Genomic DNA, 18,908 nt, shown 5'->3' on the forward strand with positions numbered 1-18,908 from the left:
CGCCGTACCTGGCCCATTCTGGCACCGTGGCCATAACCTAACACTGGCCATCAGTGGCCGGGGCACATATGCACCCAGTTAACAATTTCAAACACACACACACACACACACACACACACACACACACGAATCGGAGGATCGCCGTACCGGCCATTCTGGCACCGTGGCCATAACCTAACACTGGCCATCAGTGGCCGGGGCACATATGCACCCAGTTAACAATTTCAAACACACACACACACACACACACACACACACACACAATCGGAGGATCGCCGTACCGGCCATTCTGGCACCGTGGCCATAACCTAACACTGGCCATCAGTGGCCGGGGCACATATGCACCCAGTTAACAATTTCAAACACACACACACACACACACACACACACACACACACACAATCAGAGGATCGCCGTACCGGCCATTCTGGCACCGTGGCCATAACCTAACACTGGCCATCAGTGGCCGGGGCACATATGCACCCAGTTAACAATTTCAAACACACACACACACACACACACACACACACACACAATCGGAGGATCGCCGTACCGGCCATTCTGGCACCGTGGCCATAACCTAACACTGGCCATCAGTGGCCGGGGCACATATGCACCCAGTTAACAATTTCAAACACACACACACACACACACACACACACACACACACACAATCGGAGGATCGCCGTACCGGCCATTCTGGCACCGTGGCCATAACCTAACACTGGCCATCAGTGGCCGGGGCACATATGCACCCAGTTAACATTTCAAACACACACACACACACACACACACACACACACACACAATCGGAGGATCGCCGTACCGGCCATTCTGGCACCGTGGCCATAACCTAACACTGGCCATCAGTGGCCGGGGCACATATGCACCCAGTTAACAATTTCAAACACACACACACACACACACACACACACACACACACACAATCGGAGGATCGCCGTACCGGCCATTCTGGCACCGTGGCCATAACCTAACACTGGCCATCAGTGGCCGGGGCACATATGCACCCAGTTAACAATTTCAAACACACACACACACACACACACACACACACACACACAATCGGAGGATCGCCGTACCGGCCATTCTGGCACCGTGGCCATAACCTAACACTGGCCATCAGTGGCCGGGGCACATATGCACCCAGTTAACAATTTCAAACACACACACACACACACACACACACACACACACACAATCGGAGGATCGCCGTACCGGCCATTCTGGCACCGTGGCCATAACCTAACACTGGCCATCAGTGGCCGGGGCACATATGCACCCAGTTAACAATTTCAAACACACACACACACACACACACACACACACACACACACACAATCGGAGGATCGCCGTACCGGCCATTCTGGCACCGTGGCCATAACCTAACACTGGCCATCAGTGGCCGGGGCACATATGCACCCAGTTAACAATTTCAAACACACACACACACACACACACACACACACACACACAATCGGAGGATCGCCGTACCGGCCATTCTGGCACCGTGGCCATAACCTAACACTGGCCATCAGTGGCCGGGGGCACATATGCACCCAGTTAACAATTTCAAACACACACACACACACACACACACACACACACACACACACAATCGGAGGATCGCCGTACCGGCCATTCTGGCACCGTGGCCATAACCTAACACTGGCCATCAGTGGCCGGGGCACATATGCACCCAGTTAACAATTTCAACACACACACACACACACACACACACACACACACAATCGGAGGATCGCCGTACCGGCCATTCTGGCACCGTGGCCATAACCTAACACTGGCCATCAGTGGCCGGGGCACATATGCACCCAGTTAACAATTTCAAACACACACACACACACACACACACACACACACACACACACAATCGGAGGATCGCCGTACCGGCCATTCTGGCACCGTGGCCATAACCTAACACTGGCCATCAGTGGCCGGGGCACATATGCACCCAGTTAACAATTTCAAACACACACACACACACACACACACACACACACACACACAATCGGAGGATCGCCGTACCGGCCATTCTGGCACCGTGGCCATAACCTAACACTGGCCATCAGTGGCCGGGGCACATATGCACCCAGTTAACAATTTCAAACACACACACACACACACACACACACACACACACACAATCGGAGGATCGCCGTACCGGCCATTCTGGCACCGTGGCCATAACCTAACACTGGCCATCAGTGGCCGGGGCACATATGCACCCAGTTAACAATTTCAAACACACACACACACACACACACACACACACACACACAATCGGAGGATCGCCGTACCGGCCATTCTGGCACCGTGGCCATAACCTAACACTGGCCATCAGTGGCCGGGGCACATATGCACCCAGTTAACAATTTCAAACACACACACACACACACACACACACACACACACACACAATCGGAGGATCGCCGTACCGGCCATTCTGGCACCGTGGCCATAACCTAACACTGGCCATCAGTGGCCGGGGCACATATGCACCCAGTTAACAATTTCAAACACACACACACACACACACACACACACACACACACACAATCGGAGGATCGCCGTACCGGCCATTCTGGCACCGTGGCCATAACCTAACACTGGCCATCAGTGGCCGGGGCACATATGCACCCAGTTAACAATTTCAAACACACACACACACACACACACACACACACACACACAATCGGAGGATCGCCGTACCGGCCATTCTGGCACCGTGGCCATAACCTAACACTGGCCATCAGTGGCCGGGGCACATATGCACCCAGTTAACAATTTCAAACACACACACACACACACACACACACACACACACACACAATCGGAGGATCGCCGTACCGGCCATTCTGGCACCGTGGCCATAACCTAACACTGGCCATCAGTGGCCGGGGCACATATGCACCCAGTTAACAATTTCAAACACACACACACACACACACACACACAATCGGAGGATCGCCGTACCGGCCATTCTGGCACCGTGGCCATAACCTAACACTGGCCATCAGTGGCCGGGGCACATATGCACCCAGTTAACAATTTCAAACACACACACACACACACACACACACACACACACACACAATCGGAGGATCGCCGTACCGGCCATTCTGGCACCGTGGCCATAACCTAACACTGGCCATCAGTGGCCGGGGCACATATGCACCCAGTTAACAATTTCAAACACACACACACACACACACACACACACACACACACACAATCGGAGGATCGCCGTACCGGCCATTCTGGCACCGTGGCCATAACCTAACACTGGCCATCAGTGGCCGGGGCACATATGCACCCAGTTAACAATTTCAAACACACACACACACACACACACACACACACACACACACACAATCGGAGGATCGCCGTACCGGCCATTCTGGCACCGTGGCCATAACCTAACACTGGCCATCAGTGGCCGGGGCACATATGCACCCAGTTAACAATTTCAAACACACACACACACACACACACACACACACACACACAATCGGAGGATCGCCGTACCGGCCATTCTGGCACCGTGGCCATAACCTAACACTGGCCATCAGTGGCCGGGGCACATATGCACCCAGTTAACAATTTCAAACACACACACACACACACACACACACACACACACAATCGGAGGATCGCCGTACCGGCCATTCTGGCACCGTGGCCATAACCTAACACTGGCCATCAGTGGCCGGGGCACATATGCACCCAGTTAACAATTTCAAACACACACACACACACACACACACACACACACACACAATCGGAGGATCGCCGTACCGGCCATTCTGGCACCGTGGCCATAACCTAACACTGGCCATCAGTGGCCGGGGCACATATGCACCCAGTTAACAATTTCAAACACACACACACACACACACACACACACACACACAATCGGAGGATCGCCGTACCGGCCATTCTGGCACCGTGGCCATAACCTAACACTGGCCATCAGTGGCCGGGGCACATATGCACCCAGTTAACAATTTCAAACACACACACACACACACACACACACACACACACACAATCGGAGGATCGCCGTACCGGCCATTCTGGCACCGTGGCCATAACCTAACACTGGCCATCAGTGGCCGGGGCACATATGCACCCAGTTAACAATTTCAAACACACACACACACACACACACACACACACACACAATCGGAGGATCGCCGTACCGGCCATTCTGGCACCGTGGCCATAACCTAACACTGGCCATCAGTGGCCGGGGCACATATGCACCCAGTTAACAATTTCAAACACACACACACACACACACACACACACACACACACACACAATCGGAGGATCGCCGTACCGGCCATTCTGGCACCGTGGCCATAACCTAACACTGGCCATCAGTGGCCGGGGCACATATGCACCCAGTTAACAATTTCAAACACACACACACACACACACACACACACACACACACACACAATCGGAGGATCGCCGTACCGGCCATTCTGGCACCGTGGCCATAACCTAACACTGGCCATCAGTGGCCGGGGCACATATGCACCCAGTTAACAATTTCAAACACACACACACACACACACACACACACACAATCGGAGGATCGCCGTACCGGCCATTCTGGCACCGTGGCCATAACCTAACACTGGCCATCAGTGGCCGGGGCACATATGCACCCAGTTAACAATTTCAAACACACACACACACACACACACACACACACACACACACACACAATCGGAGGATCGCCGTACCGGCCATTCTGGCACCGTGGCCATAACCTAACACTGGCCATCAGTGGCCGGGGCACATATGCACCCAGTTAACAATTTCAAACACACACACACACACACACACACACACACACACACACAATCGGAGGATCGCCGTACCGGCCATTCTGGCACCGTGGCCATAACCTAACACTGGCCATCAGTGGCCGGGGCACATATGCACCCAGTTAACAATTTCAAACACACACACACACACACACACACACACAATCGGAGGATCGCCGTACCGGCCATTCTGGCACCGTGGCCATAACCTAACACTGGCCATCAGTGGCCGGGGCACATATGCACCCAGTTAACAATTTCAAACACACACACACACACACACACACACACACACACACACACAATCGGAGGATCGCCGTACCGGCCATTCTGGCACCGTGGCCATAACCTAACACTGGCCATCAGTGGCCGGGGCACATATGCACCCAGTTAACAATTTCAAACACACACACACACACACACACACACACACACACACACAATCGGAGGATCGCCGTACCGGCCATTCTGGCACCGTGGCCATAACCTAACACTGGCCATCAGTGGCCGGGGCACATATGCACCCAGTTAACAATTTCAAACACACACACACACACACACACACACACACACACAATCGGAGGATCGCCGTACCGGCCATTCTGGCACCGTGGCCATAACCTAACACTGGCCATCAGTGGCCGGGGCACATATGCACCCAGTTAACAATTTCAAACACACACACACACACACACACACACACACACACACAATCGGAGGATCGCCGTACCGGCCATTCTGGCACCGTGGCCATAACCTAACACTGGCCATCAGTGGCCGGGGCACATATGCACCCAGTTAACAATTTCAAACACACACACACACACACACACACACACACACACACAATCGGAGGATCGCCGTACCGGCCATTCTGGCACCGTGGCCATAACCTAACACTGGCCATCAGTGGCCGGGGCACATATGCACCCAGTTAACAATTTCAAACACACACACACACACACACACACACACACACACACACAATCGGAGGATCGCCGTACCGGCCATTCTGGCACCGTGGCCATAACCCTAACACTGGCCATCAGTGGCCGGGGCACATATGCACCCAGTTAACAATTTCAAACACACACACACACACACACACACACAATCGGAGGATCGCCGTACCGGCCATTCTGGCACCGTGGCCATAACCTAACACTGGCCATCAGTGGCCGGGGCACATATGCACCCAGTTAACAATTTCAAACACACACACACACACACACACACACACACACACACACACACACAATCGGAGGATCGCCGTACCGGCCATTCTGGCACCGTGGCCATAACCTAACACTGGCCATCAGTGGCCGGGGCACATATGCACCCAGTTAACAATTTCAAACACACACACACACACACACACACACACACACACACACAATCGGAGGATCGCCGTACCGGCCATTCTGGCACCGTGGCCATAACCTAACACTGGCCATCAGTGGCCGGGGCACATATGCACCCAGTTAACAATTTCAAACACACACACACACACACACACACACACACACACACAATCGGAGGATCGCCGTACCGGCCATTCTGGCACCGTGGCCATAACCTAACACTGGCCATCAGTGGCCGGGGCACATATGCACCCAGTTAACAATTTCAAACACACACACACACACACACACACACACACACACACACAATCGGAGGATCGCCGTACCGGCCATTCTGGCACCGTGGCCATAACCTAACACTGGCCATCAGTGGCCGGGGCACATATGCACCCAGTTAACAATTTCAAACACACACACACACACACACACACACAATCGGAGGATCGCCGTACCGGCCATTCTGGCACCGTGGCCATAACCTAACACTGGCCATCAGTGGCCGGGGCACATATGCACCCAGTTAACAATTTCAAACACACACACACACACACACACACACACACACACACAATCGGAGGATCGCCGTACCGGCCATTCTGGCACCGTGGCCATAACCTAACACTGGCCATCAGTGGCCGGGGCACATATGCACCCAGTTAACAATTTCAAACACACACACACACACACACACACACACACACACAATCGGAGGATCGCCGTACCGGCCATTCTGGCACCGTGGCCATAACCTAACACTGGCCATCAGTGGCCGGGGCACATATGCACCCAGTTAACAATTTCAAACACACACACACACACACACACACACACACACAATCGGAGGATCGCCGTACCGGCCATTCTGGCACCGTGGCCATAACCTAACACTGGCCATCAGTGGCCGGGGCACATATGCACCCAGTTAACAATTTCAAACACACACACACACACACACACACACACACACACACAATCGGAGGATCGCCGTACCGGCCATTCTGGCACCGTGGCCATAACCTAACACTGGCCATCAGTGGCCGGGGCACATATGCACCCAGTTAACAATTTCAAACACACACACACACACACACACACACACACACACAATCGGAGGATCGCCGTACCGGCCATTCTGGCACCGTGGCCATAACCTAACACTGGCCATCAGTGGCCGGGGCACATATGCACCCAGTTAACAATTTCAAACACACACACACACACACACACACACACACACACAATCGGAGGATCGCCGTACCGGCCATTCTGGCACCGTGGCCATAACCTAACACTGGCCATCAGTGGCCGGGGCACATATGCACCCAGTTAACAATTTCAAACACACACACACACACACACACACACACACACACACAATCAGAGGATCGCCGTACCGGCCATTCTGGCACCGTGGCCATAACCTGCAGCCCCAATAGAATCGACTAGTCGTAAAGTAGCTGGAAATACAAGGCAATGGATGCAGAACAATATGGAAATATTACAGGGTCACTATAGGCATACGATTGCCACACTGACTCAGCCGTTACAGCCACACAATCAGGAGGCTTTTGTCATAGCGATGGGATGGGCACGAAAGCGGTTTTCACATAGACTAATGTCAACAACCTTAGACAAGGTTGAAAACACACTACATTTGCATACACGCACACAACATGAACAAGCAAACATACAACAATCCACCTTGAGAACTCAGACACATATTGAGCCACATACACAGGCATTACATGCACCAATGGGTACATACAGAGCACATCCCAACGCTATAGACTCCTCATCTCATTTAGGCCCCCATAGAGAAGTGGAGTGGCCACGCTTAACTAGAGAAGTACGTCCTCCACTGTTACCGACACCTAGGCGGAATGAAATTGGCATTCCACCTCTGTTGCCAAATTTAAGAAGACCAGATGGTAGATCTAGATCTGGGTTTGGTCGAAGGCCTGGTCCTTCTTCCAAACGAAATTATGGCCCTGGTGGTGGATCTGATGTGGGCTCTGGGCCTAGTTCTGATTTGCATTTTGGTTCTAACGGTAGATTGAGTTTGGATGTTGACCCTAGTGCTAATCCTAATCCTATACATAGGGTGGATGGTGACTCTGTTCTTGACATGGAAATTGGCCCTGGCTCTAACCCTAACCCTAATCCTGGCCCTGACCCTGACCCTGACCCTAACCCTAACCCTAGTCTTAACCCTCAACCTGACTCTAACCCTAAACATAACCTGGAGTCGGGTTCTGACCCTAACCCTAACCTTAAACATAACCCTAGCCCTAACCCTAACCCTAACCCTAACCCTAAACATAACCTTGAGTTGGGTTCTGACCCCAACCCTAACCTTAAACATAACCCTAGTGTTGACCTTGATCTTGGCTTGGATTTTGGTTCCATAGTGCGGGACTCTGTGCAGGTGGTGTCTCCTCTTCCTCCCCGTCCGGTAATAGCGGGACCGTGTGAAGATCTTTTGGTAGATGTAGATGTGGGCTTGCGGGCACAGGGTCTTGGAGAACTGCCGCTGGTTGTATCAGAGCAGGCTGTTGATGTTGTAGAGGAGGTTACGGTTCCATCTGTTGCAACGATTTCTGGAACAGCACAGATCACTCATAAGGATCCGTCCCAATCTAGAATGGGGTTAACTAAGTCCAATATTTGCTCTCTGTATTTGGGGGAACGACCGAAAGCGTTCGGTCTACTTCCCCGGGAACAGAGACCACAACCAAATAGAACGACGGTCCGTTCAGTGGTTCCTTTCCTTCCCTCTGTTTTGGAGGAGAAGGAGGATAAACTCTTAGAGGACCTTAGTGAGGAATTGGAATTGGAGAGTTCTATTCCTTCTCTTCCTCTCCCCTCTGCGACATCAACACCTAAAATGGAGATACCAAGCCATAAAGGCACTTCTCCGTTTTCCCCTCAGCCTCGAAAATTGGGTTTTGATGGTACTGGGGAGATGACTAGTGTCACTGGCCCCTATAGCTCTTCTCAAAATTCTTCCTTTACTACACAGAGTTATTCCCAGTCTAATTCTTCCATTAATGTTTATAGATCCAGAACAGTGGGGAACTTGAGTTTGAGTAAAGTCTTATTGACCTCTCTTTCTCCAACAGGAAGCGCCCATCGAAGGTCTGGTAATAAGAATAAAAAACAGGCAGGGGAGGTTATGATGAGCGAAACAGCTACAGCAAAAGGGTCAATCCCTGAACAACAAAAAATATCCTCTGAACCCTCCTTTAACAGCCCAGTTCTGCCCAAAACCGACCTGTCTCTGGGGGCTTCCAATTTAGATATTATAACAGCTTCTTCTCCGTGCGTACCAACTTATCATAGAGCCAGACCGGGTAAAAAATTGGTTGACTGGAAAATCCAAATTAGGGAAAAGGTGGCTTTTTTGGGTGACAGTAACTTGGCACGCATTCCTTCGTCTAACCGTACGGGAATTCAAATTGATAGCTATCCAGGTGCAGGTTTTCATCATATGACCAAGCTCTTTGAAATGGCAGAGTCTAATGGTGATGTGGAAACAGTTGTTATTTCGGTGGGGATTAACTGTAAAGACTTGGATGTCTTTCAGACTTCACTTAAGCAGCTGAGTGAGATGGTATTAAATGCTCGATTGGCCTTTCCGAATGCATCCATTTTTGTACCTTTGATCAATTATTCCAAATTCCTGATGCCCACGCAGAAAACTAATTTGAATCTTATTAATAATTACATTAAAGCACATTTCAACTACCTGGATTCTATTCGTTCGGAGTGTTTCAATTGTACATCTGATTCGGTTCATTGGAAACAGGGTACAGCTAAGCTTATATTTGACCATTGGTGCACACAATTGAATTTTCAATAGGACATGAGCAGAACTCTGGCCCCATTTTGCAGGAGAATACAGATCAAGGTCAAGGTCAAGGTACACTTTATTTGTCCACAAGGGAAATTTGTCTTGGGCTTTCACCCCTGCTACAGCCACACACAAAACATCAGTAACAAAACAGTAGAAACATACATTACATTGTGCACAGTGATTAATTAATACACTCAGTCAGTGCTGTTTCAGAGCGTCGTTCAACAATCCAATGGACACGGGTACAAATGATTTTTTAAACCTAATGTACTTCCATACAGGTTCACTGTACCTTCTTCCCGAAGGTAGAAGTACAAACTTCCCATGTAGCACATGGGTCGCATCACCAATTATTTTCTGAGCCTGCCTTAGTGCCGCCTGCTCGTAAATAGACTGCAGAGAGGGGAGTTGTCTTACTCCTATAATCTTCCCTGCAGTCTGAACCAATCTCAACAATTTGGACCTCAGTTGCACTGAGAGATTACCGAACCAAACTGTAATACCAAATCTAACCAGGCTCTCCAAGACTGCCCGATAGAACACTAACATAAACTTTTGGTCAACACCGTGAACCCTCAGACGGCGGAGGAAGTGTAGTCTTTGCTGTAGTTTACTACAGAGGCTGTCCACATGTGTATTCCATGTTAGTGAATTGTCAATAGAAATGCCCAAGTATTTATATGAGGAAACCTGTGAGATGGCTGAGTCATGAATGACCACAGGCCTGTGGTCACCAACGCTCATAGGATCGAACACCATCTCCTGTGTCTTCATAACATTGAGAACAAGGTAGTTGTCATCACACCAACTGACAAACCTCTGTACCTCTTGAAAATACTCAGCTAGATCCTTATCCTTATCCAGTAGTGCTAAGATGGCAGTATCATCTGAGAATTTAATAATGTAATTATTCGGGTTCTCACTTCTACACTCATTTGTGTACAAAGTGAAAAGGACAGGTGAGCTAACGCAGCCCTGAGGTGCTCCAGTACTTAAGGTTCTGGGCTCTGACAAAATACCATTCACACTGACCCTTTGAGTGCGTTCAGTTAAAAAGGAATAATACCACCTGATAATAAGAGGATGGACATTAAGGTCCTTTAACCTCTTAATTAAGAGATGTGGCTGTATTGTATTAAACGCTGAGCTGAAATCTACAAGAAGAAGGCGTGCATAAGCTTTGTTCTTTTTGTCTTTGTCTAAGTGTTTCAAAAGAAAATAATCCAAGGCCAAAACGGCATCCTCTATACCCCTGTCACTCCTGTATGCAAACTGAAACGTATCTAATGAACAACCCACCGCTGCCTTCAACAAACTGATAATGATTTTCTCAAAACACTTCATAATTACTGAAGTCAGAGCGACTGGGCGGTAGTCATTATTTTCCTTGCAGCATGCCTTTTTGGGGACAGGGATTATAATGGAGTCTTTCCAGGTGGATGGAACAGTACATGAGTCCAGTGACTTTTGGTAGATGGGACACCAAGCCTCTGCCAGTTCCTGGCTGCATGAGTGCAGCAACCGGCCACATATCCCATCCGGACCTGAGGCCTTCCGGGGACATGTGCGAGAAAACATCCTCTGGACTTCATGCTGATCCACAGTGATTCCCAGATCGCTGTGTGCGGGTACAGACTCGAGGGCAGCTTTTTGTTCCTGCAAGAAGTCAGCTGTTCCAAACCTTGCATAAAAGTTGTTTAGTTCATCTGCCTTTTCTTTTTCATTTGAAACACTGAGGCCCTTCTTAGCTGGAGCCATGTTAGTCATGGCCTTCATAGAACAGATGTGGTCCTTTCTCTGTTGCCTACTGTTGAAGTTTTGCCATTGAACCAGCAGCCTAGTTTACTGACAGGGACCGTTCCATTGACTTCTATTACTTTTTCTCAGGTGATTCAGCCTGTTGATTTAGTGACACAGCCTCCTTCAGAAGGAGAGATTTCTCAATTGAATGAAGTGTCTGTAGTCCCTATTATTATTTCTTCGCAACCTGTGCAACCTGAGGCAGCATTGGCTTCTCCTCCGGTTGAAATATTGAATTCTCAGTCTAACATAATGAATTTATCTCGGACTTTTCGGCTCACGGCCATGCAGACTCAGGTTTTGGAGAAAGGTCTTACTTTTGTCCCGCGTCCGGAGAAACAGGACTGGGGGGAACTCAGAAGGGATACTTATAGATATCATAGACGATTGAAATTAATTGATTATTTCCAAGATACGGTTGCGGAGGATCGGGTGCCGTTTGTTCTGCCATCTAGTTGGGAGCCTGGAAATGCCCAACTGGATGTGAGAATAAAGCGACTTATCCAATTGGACAATCAGGCGCTTGACCATTATAATTGTCCCTCTGATAGACAGGATAATTTGACTGCACTGGAACGGGAGAGTTTAAAGGAATTGGAGAAGATCAAAAATATAATAATCAAACCAGCCGATAAAGGCTCAAAAATAGTCATACTAGATACTTTCCAATATGTTTTTGAGGCTAACAGACAACTTTCTGATGCCAGATATTATAGACCCATTACAGAAAGTATGCAGAAACAGTCACAGGTGAGATTGAGGGAAATTGTTGCTGAACTGTATCAGAGAAAATTTATAACAGCAAGACAGAGAAATTTTCTATTTGGACCTGATGACCCTAGACCTAGGATATTTTATTTACTCCCTAAGATCCATAAGGATCCAGGGACTTGGACAATACCCTACAGAGTTCCCCCTGGTAGACCTATAGTCTCGGACTGCAGTAGTGAATCTTATAATATAGCTCAATTTATAGATCATTTTCTGAATCCTCTATCTATGCTGCATCCCAGCTATCTGAGGGATACTTATGACTTTCTGGCCAAGATCAAACCTATAGCTGTGCCCTCTGGTACATATATTTTCACTATTGACGTGGACAGCCTGTATACTAACATAGATACGGTCACGGGATTGCGGACAGTAGAGAAACTATTTCAGTCACATCCAGATAACAATAGACCAGATCAGGCACTGTTACAGCTTCTTGAACTTAGTTTGAACTGTAATGATTTTGTCTTTGATGACAAACATTATTTACAGATACGGGGTACAGCTATGGGTAAAAAATTTGCGCCAGCATATGCTAATATTTATATGGCTGAGTGGGAGAGAGAGGCTTTAGCAAAATGTCCTTTGAAACCTGTGATGTATTATAGATATCTGGATGATATTATTGGACTGTGGCCATATAGTTTACAGGATTTCGAGGCTTTTATTCAGATCCTTAACACGCATCATGCATCTATAACGGTTAAATATGAGATTCATTCAACGGAAGTTAACTTTCTGGATACTACAGTATATTTCAATCAAATGGATTCGACACAGAAACAACTACATACTAAAGTATACTTTAAAGACACTGACACACATGCACTATTGCATAAGCATAGTTACCATCCTAAACATACATTTCCTGGCATTGTGAAATCTCAGATCATTCGCTTTCATAGAATATGTTCATCTACACAACATTTTAATGAGGCCATACATATATTATTCACAGCTCTACGTAGGAGGGGTTATGGTAAAAGGTTTCTTCGGACAATCAAGAATAGTACATTGGTGACTCTCTTTCCCACTCGTCTGGAGCATATGGAAAGGTCCCTTGATAGTCAGGTAGATGCAGCATCGAGAAAGGATCCTAACTTGAGTCCTGTAGCATCTGCTTCAGTGGGTCCTTCGATGGCCACAAGAGGTCCCCAGAGACCTTCCTCTGGTTCTACTGTGGAGATTGATTCAGTTGCACTTTTCAGGGTCACACAGGTTGCAGCGATCTCACCTTCTTTGGGGATTCATTCTCCTGAGAATGTTAGTCTCATTCCTTTGATAACAACATTTTCACATAGATTACAACCTTTACATCATACATTTAAACAGAACTTCACAAACACACAACAAGCTTATCCTGCATTGGGTGAATATAGAATTATATCAGCTCTTAGAAAGAATAAGAATTTTGGAGATTTGTTGGTGCGGTCAGCCTTTTCATCTCTTCCAGACAGAGTGGGTGGACCATCACATACAAAACATTTTAAAGCTAGGAAGTTTATTAGAAATCCATATAGCCGTACTTCAGCTCCTATTGTTGATTCTCTGTCTCTTAACACTCCAAATATAGTTTATATCATTACCTGTACAAAATGTCAGAAGCATTATATTGGAGAGACGAAACATCCGTTACAGGTACGACTGAAACAACATCTGAGCCAGATCCGGGGTATAACTAACCATACTACATTGTATACACATTTTCGTTCACATTCTATTTCCAGCTTAATCATCACAGGACTAGAGTGTGGGGTGCAATGGACGAATGGACAACGAAAGCTTTTTGAACATAGATGGATAGAAAAACTTAAAACGGTAGTGCCTAATGGGCTAAATGAAAAACCATAATGAAATGTTGAGAACATATAGATGCTGGTTAATTTAGGAAAGTGTGCATTTGCAGGGAAAAGTTAGACTTGATTCCACTTTGATAGGCTTAAGACATATGTTTATAATATCATTCACCATCCAGGTATCTTTTCATGCTCTTGTGTAAAAAAAATAAAAGCATGTGTTAATAAAATTATTCTTGGTATATTGACTTCTCTTGGTGTTTTTTTTATAGGATATCATGCTATTGTATGGTTTAAAGGGGGCTTAATTCTCCCCAGCTTTTTGGTTTCAGCTTGCTCTGGAATCAGTAATCTCCATACTCTGGGTTTTGGTTGGGGTTCTTTTTTGCATGGGTATTTTGTGAGATGGCCTTCTTAAAGAGATATGGTATCCAGATGGATGCTTTAACAATCTTGACGGTTTTTAAGGGGTTTATTGAAGACTGGTAACTATGTTAAAACATAGAATGGCTGATGATTGAGGTTAAATACATGGGGTTGATGATATTGTTTTAGTACCAATAAGCAAAATTGAAATTTGGGCTATGACTTTAACAGTATAAGGGCATTTGGACATAAGAATGTTTTTTTTGTGAAATTCTGAGGGCTTTTTTCAGAAACATAATTATAAAACATAAAATATAAAATATAAAATATAAAATATAAAATATAAAAAATATAAAATATAAAATATAAAATATAAAATATAAAATGAAAGGGAATACATAATGGTGTATCTGATAAAATCTAAAAGGGAGTCCCGACAGGGACATAAAAACATAAAACATAACATAAAGAGATAGAGAAATGTACAGTAGTGTTTGTTATAAACATTGTTTAGAAGTTGAAGATGGTTTAAACTATATGGTTTTAGGAATCAGCCCGAGGAACATAATTAAAACTACAGGGTGGCCAGAAAAGTGTCCTGACGTGTATAACTTTTAGTATGAGGTTTAGCTGGTTTCAATAACTAAGGTATTCTTGACCTGGATGGAGTATGATCATTTGGGTATGCGGTCTAGTTTTTAATGGGCTCAAGGAGTTGGACGTCCTTGCCCTGCACAGTCTCTCAGGTTTAGGTATAGTCTTATTGGTTTACATAGTATTATTCACGTTTTTCAATGTGGCTTGGGGAGTGCTTGAGTCAAGTTTAACCAGTGTTGGCGGATGATGGAGAGCCCTTGTAGGCCAGAGCACCAGAGCAGTACACTGTCTCTTTAAGCGCAATTAGTTCATTATAAATCCTAACTTAGCGAGTGCCATGAGGGCTTCTCTGTCAGAGGTTTAACTGGTTGGACTGTTTAGGATAGTTTGGGAGTATAATACTCCCTTCTTAGTTCTGCTTACCATTTCAATGGGACTCAAATAACAGTGTTTTACTGTACCTCTAACAATAGTTTTGTAGGATTTGACTTAGGAAAGTAAAGTAGTATGACTTTAAAGTCACCTACAGCTTAATATAGGTGTATACATGTTGTATACCTATATATTTTGGGATATGGTTTCGTTGTCCATTGGTTTATTGATATAATTAACTTGGGGTATATCTAATATCCTTCTTATGTCTTTAGAGTTGCATTGAGATACTAGGGATGCATTTTAATTATTTTCTTTTTATATATGTTTGGGTTGTTTCTTATGTTTAAAATCTTCTTTTAAATTGAATTTCATATGTTTTAGGGTTTGGGTCCTATTTTAGATAGGTTTGTATTAATTTTCTTTCCCCGCCATTTCTAGTGGCTCCTCCCCCCTATTTCCAGTTTCTTTCCTTTTGACCAATGGGAGCGGAGTGTGATCCGGGGTTTGCGGGGGGCTCCACCCAGGAGTTACTCCCCCCTTGCCATTGTCTATTTCAGAAGTGTTTGGTTAGGGTAGCAACTATTCCCCTGATGAAGCCACAGATTTGGCGAAACGTTGGGTTTTATTAGAATTTTTAATTGTTTCTTTGGTTTTAAGTGGTGACGGCTCTTTTAATTCAATAAAGATTATACAGTTTTAAAACACTACGGAGGGCCCTACAGGGGACGCTTTCACCCCGGCCTGCTGAAGCTAAAGATTAAAGTACCTTTCCTCTTCCCTGGACCCGAGTGTGTCTTCACAGAGAGCAAAAGTTGGAGTCAGACGCGACGGCTGGGACGCTGGCTGCCGCGACCTTCAAAGCTACAGAAGAACCAAGGACAGCTGAAAACCTGGGGGAGTCGATGGTTGGGTAAGGTCCTCCAGTTGCCAGTGGTTTATATTGTCTTTTCTTTATTGATGAAAGAAATGCACACTTAACCTTTTTTTTCCCCTTAGCATAAGGCAGTATTAGATTTGGGATAGATAAACATTCAGAATAATAGTAATAGTATTACTGATGTTATTAGACTAATACCGATATCTCAGTGTAGTTCGACTAACATTCATTATGGCATATAGAATTGAGCAATCTCGGGTATCGAGAAGAGACTCATATATTAGAACAAGGTCACAGGGGCCTCCTGTGGATTCTGGTCATGGTTTTGCTCCTAATGGTCTCGTCCCTTTAAATCACCCACCTGATGACGCCACACGGCATGCAGCTAAAGTTTATTTTAAGATAATTCAAGCCATACAATAGGGGGGTTACAGACAGGGCAATTCACACAGGGTGTTTCCCTCCAGGGATGTCAAGACAGGTAGATAAGCTTACAGCTTTTATCAAACCTGCAGCCCCAATAGAATCGACTAGTCGTAAAGTAGCTGGAAATACAAGGCAATGGATGCAGAACAATATGGAAATATTACAGGGTCACTATAGGCATACGATTGCCACACTGACTCAGCCGTTACAGCCACACAATCAGGAGGCTTTTGTCATAGCGATGGGATGGGCACGAAAGCGGTTTTCACATAGACTAATGTCAACAACCTTAGACGAGGTTGCAAACACACTACATTTGCATACACGCACACAACATGAACAAGCAAACATACAACAATCCACCTTGAGAACTCAGACACATATTGAGCCACATACACAGGCATTACATGCACCAATGGGTACATACAGAGCACATCCCAACGCTATAGACTCCTCATCTCATTTAGGCCCCCATAGAGAAGTGGAGTGGCCACGCTTAACTAGAGAAGTACGTCCTCCACTGTTACCGACACCTAGGCGGAATGAAATTGGCATTCCACCTCTGTTGCCAAATTTAAGAAGACCAGATGGTAGATCTAGATCTGGGTTTGGTCGAAGGCCTGGTCCTTCTTCCAAACGAAATTATGGCCCTGGTGGTGGATCTGATGTGGGCTCTGGGCCTAGTTCTGATTTGCATTTTGGTTCTAACGGTAGATTGAGTTTGGATGTTGACCCTAGTGCTAATCCTAATCCTATACATAGGGTGGATGGTGACTCTGTTCTTGACATGGAAATTGGCCCTGGCTCTAACCCTAACCCTAATCCTGGCCCTGACCCTGACCCTGACCCTAACCCTAACCCTAGTCTTAACCCTCAACCTGACTCTAACCCTAAACATAACCTGGAGTCGGGTTCTGACCCTAACCCTAACCTTAAACATAACCCTAGCCCTAACCCTAACCCTAACCCTAACCCTAAACATAACCTTGAGTTGGGTTCTGACCCCAACCCTAACCTTAAACATAACCCTAGTGTTGACCTTGATCTTGGCTTGGATTTTGGTTCCATAGTGCGGGACTCTGTGCAGGTGGTGTCTCCTCTTCCTCCCCGTCCGGTAATAGCGGGACCGTGTGAAGATCTTTTGGTAGATGTAGATGTGGGCTTGCGGGCACAGGGTCTTGGAGAACTGCCGCTGGTTGTATCAGAGCAGGCTGTTGATGTTGTAGAGGAGGTTACGGTTCCATCTGTTGCAACGATTTCTGGAACAGCACAGATCACTCATAAGGATCCGTCCCAATCTAGAATGGGGTTAACTAAGTCCAATATTTGCTCTCTGTATTTGGGGGAACGACCGAAAGCGTTCGGTCTACTTCCCCGGGAACAGAGACCACAACCAAATAGAACGACGGTCCGTTCAGTGGTTCCTTTCCTTCCCTCTGTTTTGGAGGAGAAGGAGGATAAACTCTTAGAGGACCTTAGTGAGGAATTGGAATTGGAGAGTTCTATTCCTTCTCTTCCTCTCCCCTCTGCGACATCAACACCTAAAATGGAGATACCAAGCCATAAAGGCACTTCTCCGTTTTCCCCTCAGCCTCGAAAATTGGGTTTTGATGGTACTGGGGAGATGACTAGTGTCACTGGCCCCTATAGCTCTTCTCAAAATTCTTCCTTTACTACACAGAGTTATTCCCAGTCTAATTCTTCCATTAATGTTTATAGATCCAGAACAGTGGGGAACTTGAGTTTGAGTAAAGTCTTATTGACCTCTCTTTCTCCAACAGGAAGCGCCCATCGAAGGTCTGGTAATAAGAA

The sequence above is a fragment of the Nannobrachium achirus genome, assembly GCF_963921795.1.
Source record: "Nannobrachium achirus genome assembly, chromosome: 17".
In the NCBI taxonomy this organism is placed as follows: Eukaryota; Metazoa; Chordata; class Actinopteri; order Myctophiformes; family Myctophidae; genus Nannobrachium; species Nannobrachium achirus.